We start from the raw sequence: 11901 nt of genomic DNA, 5'->3' as shown, positions 1-11901 counted from the left end.
GGAAGGATACTTAAGCCTGGGTGGAGGAGGTTGCAGTGAGCCAGATCAGGCCACTGCACTTCAGCTTGGACAACAGAGCAAGACCCTGTCTCAAAAAAATAAGATAATAAATAAAATACATTATCACAATCATAACAAAATTTCAATATTTCTCTGTCAATAATTGGCAAAACCAATAGACAGAATATCAATAAAGAGACAGAAAAATCTGAACAGCACTGTAACCCAATTTAATTTCATTTATATGTTAAGACTGTTCTACCCAACAATAGCAGAATAAACAATCTTTGCAATTATACATGGAACATGCCGATAGACCATAACATTAACCTCCACAAATTTAAAAGAACTGAAGTCCTATAAATTCTGTTATAAATCACAAACAAATCAATCTAGAAATTGATAACAGATAGATAATCTGGAAAAATCCCAAAATATTTGGCAATTAAACAATGTATTTTTAATTCTGTTCCCAGTAATGGTGGGTTTCTGCCACTGAAAATAACTAGAAAATAGTAAGCATAATAGAAAAACAGGTACCTAAAAGCTCAGAATGGAGATGACTACAAAGAGCGGGAACAAGGTGACTCAACCTGAGACCTCCCAGCATAACTGGTAGACTAAAAGATGAGATGGCTTGGGCCAACAGAGTTTTACTGTTAGCAACAGGAATTTCTTGCTGGGTTTGTCCATTTTGTGTTGCTATAAAGGAATATCTGAGGCTAGGTAATTAATTTGAAAAAGAGGTTTATTTTGGCTCACAGTTCTACAGGCTGTACAAGATGCATGATATCAGTATCTGCTCCTGGTGAGGACCTAAATTATCCACATGAGAAATGGACTGTTCTGTGTCATTTAAAAACTTTGGCCAAAACGTTAAAAATCTCTTACCATTGGTAATAAATGTATAAGGAAATAAAACATAGTGAAATTAGTACTTATTTTTTACACTGTAATTTAAAACATTAAACAACAGCCAATTAAAGTGTTTTATTTATTCATAAAAGTGTATCAAGCCCAGTTTGAACAGTGCTTGCCTCCTTCTTGCCATATAGCTTATGATAAGGAGCCAGCAGGGTTTCTGTGCCTTGGTGAATTGCTGTACTGTTGGAACAGCATCTAACATTTTATCCTCTGCACCTTCAATGTCAAGCAATATCTACAAGAGTTCCTTTAATATGAAGTTTGTTGCTGTCTTAGCTGGCATCACTTCCTCTGGGGCTTCTTCATCCTTTTCGTCACAGCAATGCTCCTCATTTATGTCAAAACACTGAGTTGCACTGAGTTCCTCTTGCTGCATTTCCTGTGGTGAGCAAATTCTATTATTCCATTTACATTGTATTTGAATTCCACTTCCAGTGTTACCACTTTTTTTATTTCTTTGCTGTGCATCAATGGTTGTTGACCAGTTTTTTTTCTGATGATTTACTTTAATAAATGTCTCATGGGTTTCTCACTGGGAGACAAGGAATCAATCAACACAATTGCAGACTTTCCTAACTGCATGCAACCTAGCAGATGCACAATGATCAGTCACTGACAGGCTTTGAAAGAAGTGAATTGTGTCTCTCCAAAAAGGTATATTTGAAATTCAGATCCCCAGTATCTCAAAATAATATGGGCTTATTTGGAAATAGCATCTTTGCAGAGGTTCTCAAGTTAAAATGAGGTCATTAGGGTGCGTCCTAATCCAATAGACTAACTGGTATCTTAAAAGGAAAATTTGGATACAGCTCCAGACACATACAGAAAGAAGATGATGTGAAGACACACAAAGAAGATGGAGTGACATATCTGTAGATCAAAGAACAGCAAGGATGGCTGGCAAACCCAAACAGGAAGGAGAGGGGAGGAAGGATTCTCCCCTAGAGCCATCAAAGAGACCGTGAACCTGCTGACACGTTGATTTTTCACTTCTAGTCTCCATGACTATGAGCCAAAACATCTCTGTTGTTTTAAGCAACCCGGTTTTTTGTACTTTGTTGTAGCATCCCCAGAAGATTAATGCAGTCACAGATCATGATGCTTGTCTGTTATTTACTTACACAGGAATTTGTGAAATTGAGAGCTAGGAAAAAAGTGTGTATTTTATGCAGTTACAGCGTATTGTGGTAACTGAAATTGTAACCATGTTGTTGGGAGACCAGTGCTATTTGACTAAATTATGTTAACTAAATTTGTGCATATTAAAATGTGCAAAGCCAGGATTGTTTTTACTTAGTTCAGGTATTTAGAGGGAAAGACTGTTTGCCTCTTTTCAGAGCCTTAGAGCATGCCCTGTGCCAGCAGGCCCCTTCCCCAGCTACTTGTCGCCTCGTCTCATCTTGCCAGCCACCTCTTGACCCAGATGACCAGCAAGGCCATCTTTGACCATCAGAATGAAGTAGCCCCTCTCTACTTTGACCACATTTACTTGATTTAGTGTTTTTATAGCATTTTTTATTTACTAAAATAATATTTTTTCATTATTTGATTCTTTTCTTGATTCAGTACTTCTGAAAAACGCAAATTAAAATTCCAGTGAGAAACCAAGTTGATTAACATTAAAAAGTGTGATACTATTAAGTATTGTTGAGAATTTAAATCTACCAGAACCTTTAACTTCGCATGGGAGTGTAAATTGGAGAACAGTTCATTTTAAGTGGGTAAAACCAACAGTGTATACATCTTTTGATACAATCAAATTTAAAGTTGTATTTTCATTTTCATTTATTTCAAAATATTGTTAAACTTCTCTCAAGACTTCTTTGATCCATTTTGTATTAAGACGTGTAATGTTAAGAATTCATGCATCAACGTTTTCCAGCTATCTTTCCGAAGTTGATTTCTAGCTTAATTTCACTGTGGCCATAGAGCATAATTTGCATGACTTACATGCTTTTAAATACATGCTTTTTAATGGCCTAGATAATGATGTGTCTTTGTGAACATTCCATGGGAGCTTGAGAAGCATGTGTATTCGCTGTCATTGGGTGAATTATTCTATACATGTAAATTGGATGCAGTTGATTAATGTCACTGTTGACTTGAATTATAATATGTCTTTCCTAATTTTTTGCCTGCTTAATCTGCTAATTACTAGTAGAGAGATGTTAAAGTCTCAAAGTACAGTAGTAAATTCATCTATTTTTCCTTGAAGTTCTATTAGTTTTTGCCTAACATATAGTGATGCTCCATTTTTAGGTGCATAAACACTAAGGATTCTTACGTCTTCTTGGAGAGTTGACTCCATTTTTATTATGTAATTAGTCTATTTTTGATAATTCTTCTTGTTCTGAAGTGGCACGTGTCATTAATAGAGCTACTCCTGCTTTCTTTGGATTATTGTTAGAGTATTATTGTCACCAGTGGGCTGTTTCAGGCTCTTGACTTTGCTACACAAAAGCATTTGAGAGCGAGTCCAGAATAAAAGTAAGCAAAAGAGTTTATTGCAAAGCAAAAGTACACTCTGACAGCTGATCAGAGCTGGCTACTCAAAGGTGAGGCAGCCCTGTCTGATGCTGGGGGACCGCCCTTTATGGGAGATTTACATGATTATTCATGGAGGGGTGGGAAGGGGTGCTGCTGATGGGCATGTTATGGGTGATTCCCTGGCTGCACATGTGCTGTGGTTGTACCTGCTAGTATTACATTGCATGTCTCATTAGCATCTTAAATCTCTCCACCCAGAGGTGTTTTTATTTTATTATTACAGTGAATACAGATCAGCGCAGGGACACTAATCATGGGTTTCTGTGCTTGTGTGAATTTGGGAATTCTACATTCTATTCTTCTACCTCCTTGCTGCAGGATGTCCTAACCACGACCCCATGATGTGGTTTGTGCATTGTCGGGTAGTTTGTTCTCTCCATCCATTTAGCAACTTTGTTCTCCTTTAAGGATGGCTATGGCCACCCTTTATAACTTACCTCCGTATCTTTTCCATCACCTTAATTTTTATCACTATGGGAAGCTAGGAATGCCTAATTTTCTGAGAATGCATGCCAGCAAGTCTCAGCCTCATTTTCCTAGCCCTCACTCAAAATGGAATCACTGTGGTTCAAACATCTCTAACACTTATGTTGTGAAATAAATTACTGACTCCTTTCTCTCTTCTTTTCGAGAACTTCTATAATGAATAACTGGTCTACTCAATGGTGACCCTTAAATACCTTGAGCTCTGTTCAATTTTTTTTTTCTTTTTGGTCCTTAGACTCAAAAATTTTAAATAATCTTTCTTCTTGTTTGTTGCTTCTTTCTTCTGCCTGCTAAAGTCCTCTGTTAAAGCTGTCTCATGAATTTTTTTAATTCACATTTGTATTTCTCATCTCCAGAATGTCTTGTTGGTCCTTTTAAAATAATTTCTATCTCTTTGTTGATATTCTCCTTTTGTTCATATATTATTTTCTTCACTTTTTAGTTATTTGTCTTTTTTTTTTTTTTTTTTTTTGAGACCGAGTTTCACTCTTTGTTACTCAGGCTGGAGTGCAATGGCGCAATCTTGGCTCATCGTTGTCTATGTTTTTATTTAGTTCCTTGAGCATATTTAAGATAGTTGTTTTTAAAGTCTTTGTCTAGTATTTCAAATGTCAATGTTTGTTCAGGGACAGTTTATGTAACTGTATTTTTTTCCTTTAATTGGGCCACACTTTGAACACCTTGTGATTTTGTTGTTGTTGTTGTTGTGGAAAATGGGGCATTTAGAATAAAAAAGACATTCCTTCTCCCAATGTTTGCAGACTAAGCCATTCAATAATTAGAAGGGCATGCTCTGAGACTTGAGATCAGCCTGGTGTGAAGGCTCTTTCATCTTCTGTGATCTTTTATCAGACATCATTTTCCTGGGCCTGTGTATGATTTTCTTCATTTTTCCCTTGTGTACATAGCTTTTAGAAAAATGTCTTAATTTCCCTAGAGGCCCTAGCCCTGCTTCTTCTCAGAGTCACACATATTCTATTGTATTCCTCTATGTGTAATCTGTTGCTCCAGGTGTGTGCACATCTGTCATGCATTTCACAGCAGTATTCATAAGCTATGTTTGTTGTCTTCTACTGGTTTTCATAGCCTGAGATCGGAACTGTTCTGATCTTTGCTGTCTGACCTCTGAGTTAGTAAAAACAGAGACTAATTCAATATGGAGCTCCAAGACAAGTTAGAACATTGCAAATAAGGTCTGGTTTACTCTCTCCAGTTCCAGGGAAGGAGTGGGGAGCTTGGCCATCACTTTGCTGAGACCATTCTGTGCAATTCCAGGGATGAAGTGTGGCAAAGCCAAGTAAAAATGCCACACAATTTTCTACCACTTTGAATGTGGCTCCGTTTTGTTTGGATGTTTATTTGTTTTCTGTAAACCTTGAGCTGTTTTCCATAGTTCCTAAAAATCAGTTTAACCAATTTTTAGTTGTTTCTTTAATGTTTCCATGAGGGACAAAGTTCTGAAGTTTTCTAGTCTGCCATTTTTCTGACATCACTGAGATTAATTTTATGATCCATCATATATTGTTTTTTGGTAAATATTCTGTGTACATTTAAAAAGAATGTGTATCTGACAGTTGGTATTTGGAATTTTCTATACATGTTGATTAAGTCAAGTGTTGCTCAAACCTTTTACATTCTTACTGAATTTTTGTCTACTTGCTGTATCAATTATTGATGTAGGGGTATGAAAATATCTGACTTGGTCAGGTGCGGTGGCTTACACATGTAATCCCAGCACTTTGGGAGGCCGAGGTAGGTGGATCACCTGAGGTCAGGAGTTTGAGACCAGCCTGGCCAGCAGGGTGAAACCCCATCTCTACCAAAAATACAAAAAATAGCCAGGTGTGATGGCAGGTGCCTGTAATCCCAGCTACTGGGGAGGCTGAGGCAAGAGAATAGCTTGATCCTGGGAGGCAGAGAGTGCAGTGAGCCGAGATCACGTGATTGCACTCCAGCCTGGCCAACAAGAGCGAAACTCCATCAAAAAAACAAACAAACAAACAAACAAAAAATCAAAAACTGACTATACTTGTGGAAAGAAAAATGTTTATTTTTCTTATAATCTTTATATTTTGCTTCATGTATTTTGAAGGTACATGATTTGTTATATAAACATTTAGGGGTTTTTATTCCTCTTGATAAACTGACTCTTTAATTATTTTGAAATGACTTTATCTCCAGTAATACCCATTCAACTGAAATTTACTTTGTGTGATACTACTATAGTCACTTCAGATTTCTTTGCAGTAGTGTTTAGTATATATTTTTTCATCTTTTTACTTAGCTTACTTTTTAAATTTACTCATTTTCAGTATTTACTCATCTTACTTATATAAACTGTATTTTTTTGTAGGCAGAATACTGTTAGCTTTTGCTTTTTTAAAACCTGATCTGTCAATATTAGTATTTTTGGGCAATTGATATTTAATGTGATTACTGATATGGTTAGATTTAAGTTTATTTTCTTAAATTGGTTTTTATTTGTTTCCTCTGTACTTTGTTACTTATTCTCCTTTTTAGCCCTTCTTTAAGGATAATTGAGAATTTCTTTAAGAATTTCATCTTATATCTTTGATTGGCTTATCAGCCTTTACTCTTTGTTAGCATATTTTAGTGGTTGGCTTGGGGTTTATAGCATTTATTTTTAACTTTTCACAGTATATATTCAAGTTATGTTACTTCACATGTAAAATGTTTCAATAGCATCCTCCGTTTTTCTCCTCATAGGCATTATGCCATTACCGTCGTAAATTTGACTTCTACCCGTGTTATAAACCTCATGCTACATTGTTATTACTGTTACTTATCTTTTACACCAATAACAGACTTAAAGAGAGCCAAATCAAGAACGAACTGCCATTCATAATTGCTACAAAGAGAAAAAAATACCTAGGAATACGATAACAAGGAACGTAAAGGACCTCTTCAAGGAGAACTACAAATCACTGCTCAACGAAATAAGAGAGGACACAAACAGATGGAGAAACATTCCATGTTCATGGTTAGGAAGAATTAATATCGTGAAAATGGCCATACTGCCCGAAGTAATTTACAGATTCAACGCTATCCCCATCAAGCTACCAATGACCTTCCTCACAGAACTGGAAAAAACCACCTTAAACTTCATATGGAACCAAAAGAGAGCCCGCATAGCCAAGTCAATTCTAAGCAAAAAGAACAAAGCGGGAGGCATCACACTACCGGACATCAAACTCTACTACAAGGCTACAGTAATCAAAACAGCATGGTACTGGTACCAAAACAGAGATATAGACCAATGGAACAGAACAGAGGCGTCGGAGGCGACACAACATATCTACAACCACCCGATCTTTGACAAACCTGAAAAAAACAAGCAATGGGGAAAGGATTCCCTGTTCAATAAGTGGTGTTGGGAAAACTGGCTAGCCATATGCAGAAAGCAGAAACTCGACCCCTTCCTGACACCTTACACTAAAATTGACTCCAGATGGATTAAAGACTTAAACATAAGACGTAACACCATAAAAACACTAGAAGGAAACCTAGGCAAAACCATTTAGGACATAGGCGTAGGCAAGGACTTTATGACCAAAACACCAAAAGCATTGGCAACAAAAGCCAAAATAGACAAATGGGACCTAATCAAACTCCACAGCTTCTGCACGGCAAAAGAAACAGTCAATAGAGTGAATCGGCAACCAACAGAATGGGAAAAAATTTTTGCAGCCTACCCATCTGACAAAGGGCTGATATCCAGAATTTACAATGAGCTAAAAAAGATTTACAAGAAAAAAACAAACAAGCCCATTCAAAAATGGGCGAAGGATATGAACAGATACTTTACAAAAGAAGACATACATGAGGCCAACAAACATATGAAAAAATGCTCATCATCACTGGTCATTAGAGAAATGCAAATCAAAACTACATTGAGATACCATCTCACGCCAGTTAGAATGGCAATCATTAAAAAATCTGGAGACAACAGATGCTGGAGAGGAGAAATAGGAACACTTTTACACTGTTGGTGGGAGTGTAAATTAGTTCAACCACTGTGGAAAACAGTGTGGCGATTCCTCAAGGACCTAGAAATAGAAATTCCATTTGACCCAGCAATCCCATTACTGGGCATATATCCAAAGGATTATAAATCGTTCTACTATAAGGACACATGCACACAAATGTTCATTGCAGCACAGTTTACAATAGCAAAGACCTGGAACCAGCCCAAATGCCCATCGATGATAGACTGGATAGGAAAAATGTGGCACATATACACCATGGAATATTATGCAGCCATTAAAAATGAGGAGTTCACATCCTTCGTAGGGACATGGATGAACCTGGAAAACATCATTCTCAGCAAACTGACACAAGAACACAAAATCAAACACCACATGTTCTCACTCATAGGTGGGTGTTGAACAAGGAGAACACATGGACACAGGGAGGGGAGCACTATACACGGGGGTCTGTTGCGGGGGAGGGGGGACAGCGGGGGGGGTGGGGAGTTGGGGAGGGATAGCATGGGGAGAAATGCCAGATATAGGTGAAGGGGAGGGAGGCAGCAAATCATACTGCCACGTATGCACCTATGCAACAACCTTGCATGTTTTTCACATGTACCCCAAAACCTAAAATGCAATTAAAAAAAATAAATAAATAAAATAAAAATAAAAATACTTAAACAGTAAGAAAAACATTTCAGAATTTTATCCATGCAGTTACCATGTCCAGTGTTCCACATTCCTTTGTATGTATTTATATTTCCAACTAGTATCAGTTTTTCAATTTTCTTCTGCCTAAAACTTTAACATTTATTGTAAAGCGGGTATATTAGAGATGAAGTATTTCAGGTTTTCTATGTCTGAAAAGGTCTTTATTTTACTTTCATTTTTTAATGTTATTTTCATTGTGTCTAGAATTTTAAGTAGAAATATTCTTACTTTTAGTACCTAAATTCTAGTTGTATTATATCATACTGATGATTAGAGCTTTTAATGTTTCTTCACATGTACTTTAAAGTTTTCATTTCCGTTCATACAATGCTGCCATTATAATGGCACTTAAATAGCACCACAACCCAAGCACTTTTCTAAGCGTCCAGTACATATCCATTCACTTAATGTTCACAGGAATATTTGGAGGCATGTCCTGTTATCATCTCTACTTAAGAGGCCAAGAGAGTAACTTGCCCAGAGTTGCTCAGTTAGTAAACCATGTTCCATAGGTGAATAGAACTTTGCCTTTGCAAACTTTAAATGTCAAAAGACAGGTTAAAAGTGTGATTATTGTTACTATTTTTCAACTTTTATTTTAGGTTCGGAGGCACATATGCGGGTTTATTAGGTAAATTGCATGTCATGGGGTCTGGTGTACAGATTGTTTTGCCACCCAGGTAATAAGCAAAGTACTAGATAGGCAGTTTCACAGTTTTCACCGTCTTCTCTCCCTCCACCCTTAAGCAGACCCCAGTGCCTGTTATTCTCTTCTTTGTGTCCATATGTATTCAGTGTTTAGCTCCCACTCACACGTGAGAACATGCGGCATTTGATTTCCTGTTCCTGTGTTTGTCTGCTTTGTATAATAGCCTCCAGCTCCATCCATGTTACTGCAAAGAACATCATGGTGCCATTCTTTTTATGGTTGTGTAGTATTCTGTGGTATGTATGTACCACATTTTCTTTATCCAGTCTTCCACTGATGGGCATTTAGGTTGATTCCACATCTTTGCTATTGTGAATAGTGCTGTGATGAACATACACATGCATATATCTTTATGGTAGAATGTTTTATATTCCTTTGGGTATATACCCAGTAACGAGATTGCTGGGTCAAATAGTAATTTTGTTTTGAGTTCTTCAAGAAATCACCACACTGCTTTCCACAGTGGCTGAACTAACTTACATTTCCACCAGCAGTGTCTAAGCATTCAAAAGGGTGGCTTTTTTTTTTGAGACGGAGTCTCACTCTGCCACCTAGGCTACAGTGTAGTGGTACAATGTCAGCTCACTGCAACCCCTTCCTCCTGGGGTTCAGGCAATTCTTGTGCCTCAGCCTCCAAAGTAGCAGGGATTACAGGTGTGTGTCACCATGCTTGGCTAATTTTTGTATTTTTTGTGGCAACAGGGTTTCACCACGTTGGCCACGCTGGTCTCGAACTCATGACCTCAAGTGATCTGCTTGCCTTGTCCTCCCAAAATGCTGGCATTACAGGCACGAGCCACCATGCCTCAAAAGGATGATTTTTTAAAGAGGAAATAAAATACATCAAAATTAACTTATTTATATCTGAAAAAAAGAAAATAGTGAGACCAATACTTTGATATTTGATTCAACTAGAGCTTTAATGATAAGAAAACTTTAGGATCCTTAAAATGGCTATTTACAAGATTAGTACAATTGGCTGAGTTTTTGTTTAAGGGTGAAATTTGCCCAAGAATTTAGAGCTTTAAAATTTATTTGCCTTTTTTCTGAGACATTGTGTAGAAGGTAAGCCTAGTGTCAGGAATCTTCTTATATAAGTAGGCATCACATGCATAATCGTCACTTGACAAATTGCCATCTGTTAGATTTGCTGATAGAAACAAGAAGTTAAAAAGAACAAATCATATGAAACAAAACGAATAGCAGTCCTAACATGATTGTGAGTCTGTATTTAATGGTAACTACACTTAGGTGTTTATGAGAGAAAATTAAAATTTCATAAATTTACACCGAACACTTAAGAGAATAAACATATTGGCACAAAATTCTTGGAACCATGAAGAGTCCACTTTATTCAATATTTCTGTGGAAATTGTTCTGGCATAACTTCATTCTACACTGCTGCAACAGGAAACTATAGGAGCGTAAGGACAAAAGGCCAACATTTAACCATAGCCCTTCCCGGGAAACATAATATGTTTAAATAGCCTTTAGCGAGAAAGAAGGGTCTATTTAATTTATGGAATGAAAAGAAATGTGACAACGAAGCATTTTGTAGTAATGGTTATGAGTCCTTGAGAAAGTTCTTCATGGGATTTGGGTTTATTTTAATTAATGAAAATAAAATACAAATAATTTATTGAGCTCTTAGTATATTATAGCAGTGGGAACTTTTCATAAATTATTCTCAAATAATTTTCACAAGCTAATCAAAAAAGATACACTTCGGTTTATTATAAAAAATAGGATTCAAGGGTTTGAGAGAACTTCAGTGTCTTGCTTTTGTTTCTAAAGTCTACCTCCAAATCATCTCATTTCCCTGAGTCACAGGCTTTCCTAAATATTAAGTGCGACCAAATATGTTATCACTTGAGTGCTATTTTGTTTTCTCCCTTTCTCTCTCTCTCTTTTTATATCCTTATATCCAGCAGCCATTTCTTTGAAATTTGGACCAGAAGATGTATAATAAGTTGTTCTGCAGATGTTCTTATCTAATATTCTTAGGAAGCTACCCTGCATGTAATCTTCATTCTTTTTTCTCTACCATCATGTAGGCATACTCGGTGTAGACTACCACAATCCTGGATACCTCTCTGCTTAGATTTACAATCTCTGTTTCGCTTTACCACTGCAGAAAGTGTAGTAGTTTTACTACATATAAAAAAGACTGTCTTCTAACTGCATACTTATTTCTAGCTTCTAGATTGCACATTTACAGTGTTTGCAAAAGCAGTAACTATTCTTACCAGTAGGAGATGAATTACACACTCCTTCTCCTTCTGTAATAAGAGTTATCTACCTTCTGGTCAAAGTGCTTCCTTAAGGCACTTTGAGGCTCATCTGCTGGCAGGCATGAAGCATGCTATTCCCCTGAGACTTCACAAACTGGATCTGCTCAAGGCAAAACAGTCTCTGCTTCATTATATCCAGAAATTCAGGCTTGCCGTGAGGCTGTTGAGTGTTCTGAAACACAAATGCTGGCAAATCTAAAAATTCTCCCAAACACGTATCTACCAATTTTTGCTCCTTAAATAG

Source organism: Aotus nancymaae, unplaced genomic scaffold (genome assembly GCF_030222135.1).
Source record: "Aotus nancymaae isolate 86718 unplaced genomic scaffold, 86718_ANA_hifiasm-v0.15.2.pri h1tg000041l, whole genome shotgun sequence".
Taxonomy (NCBI): Eukaryota; Metazoa; Chordata; class Mammalia; order Primates; family Aotidae; genus Aotus; species Aotus nancymaae.
The sequence above is the reverse complement of the archived record's forward strand: the minus strand, read 5'-3'. Positions refer to the sequence as shown.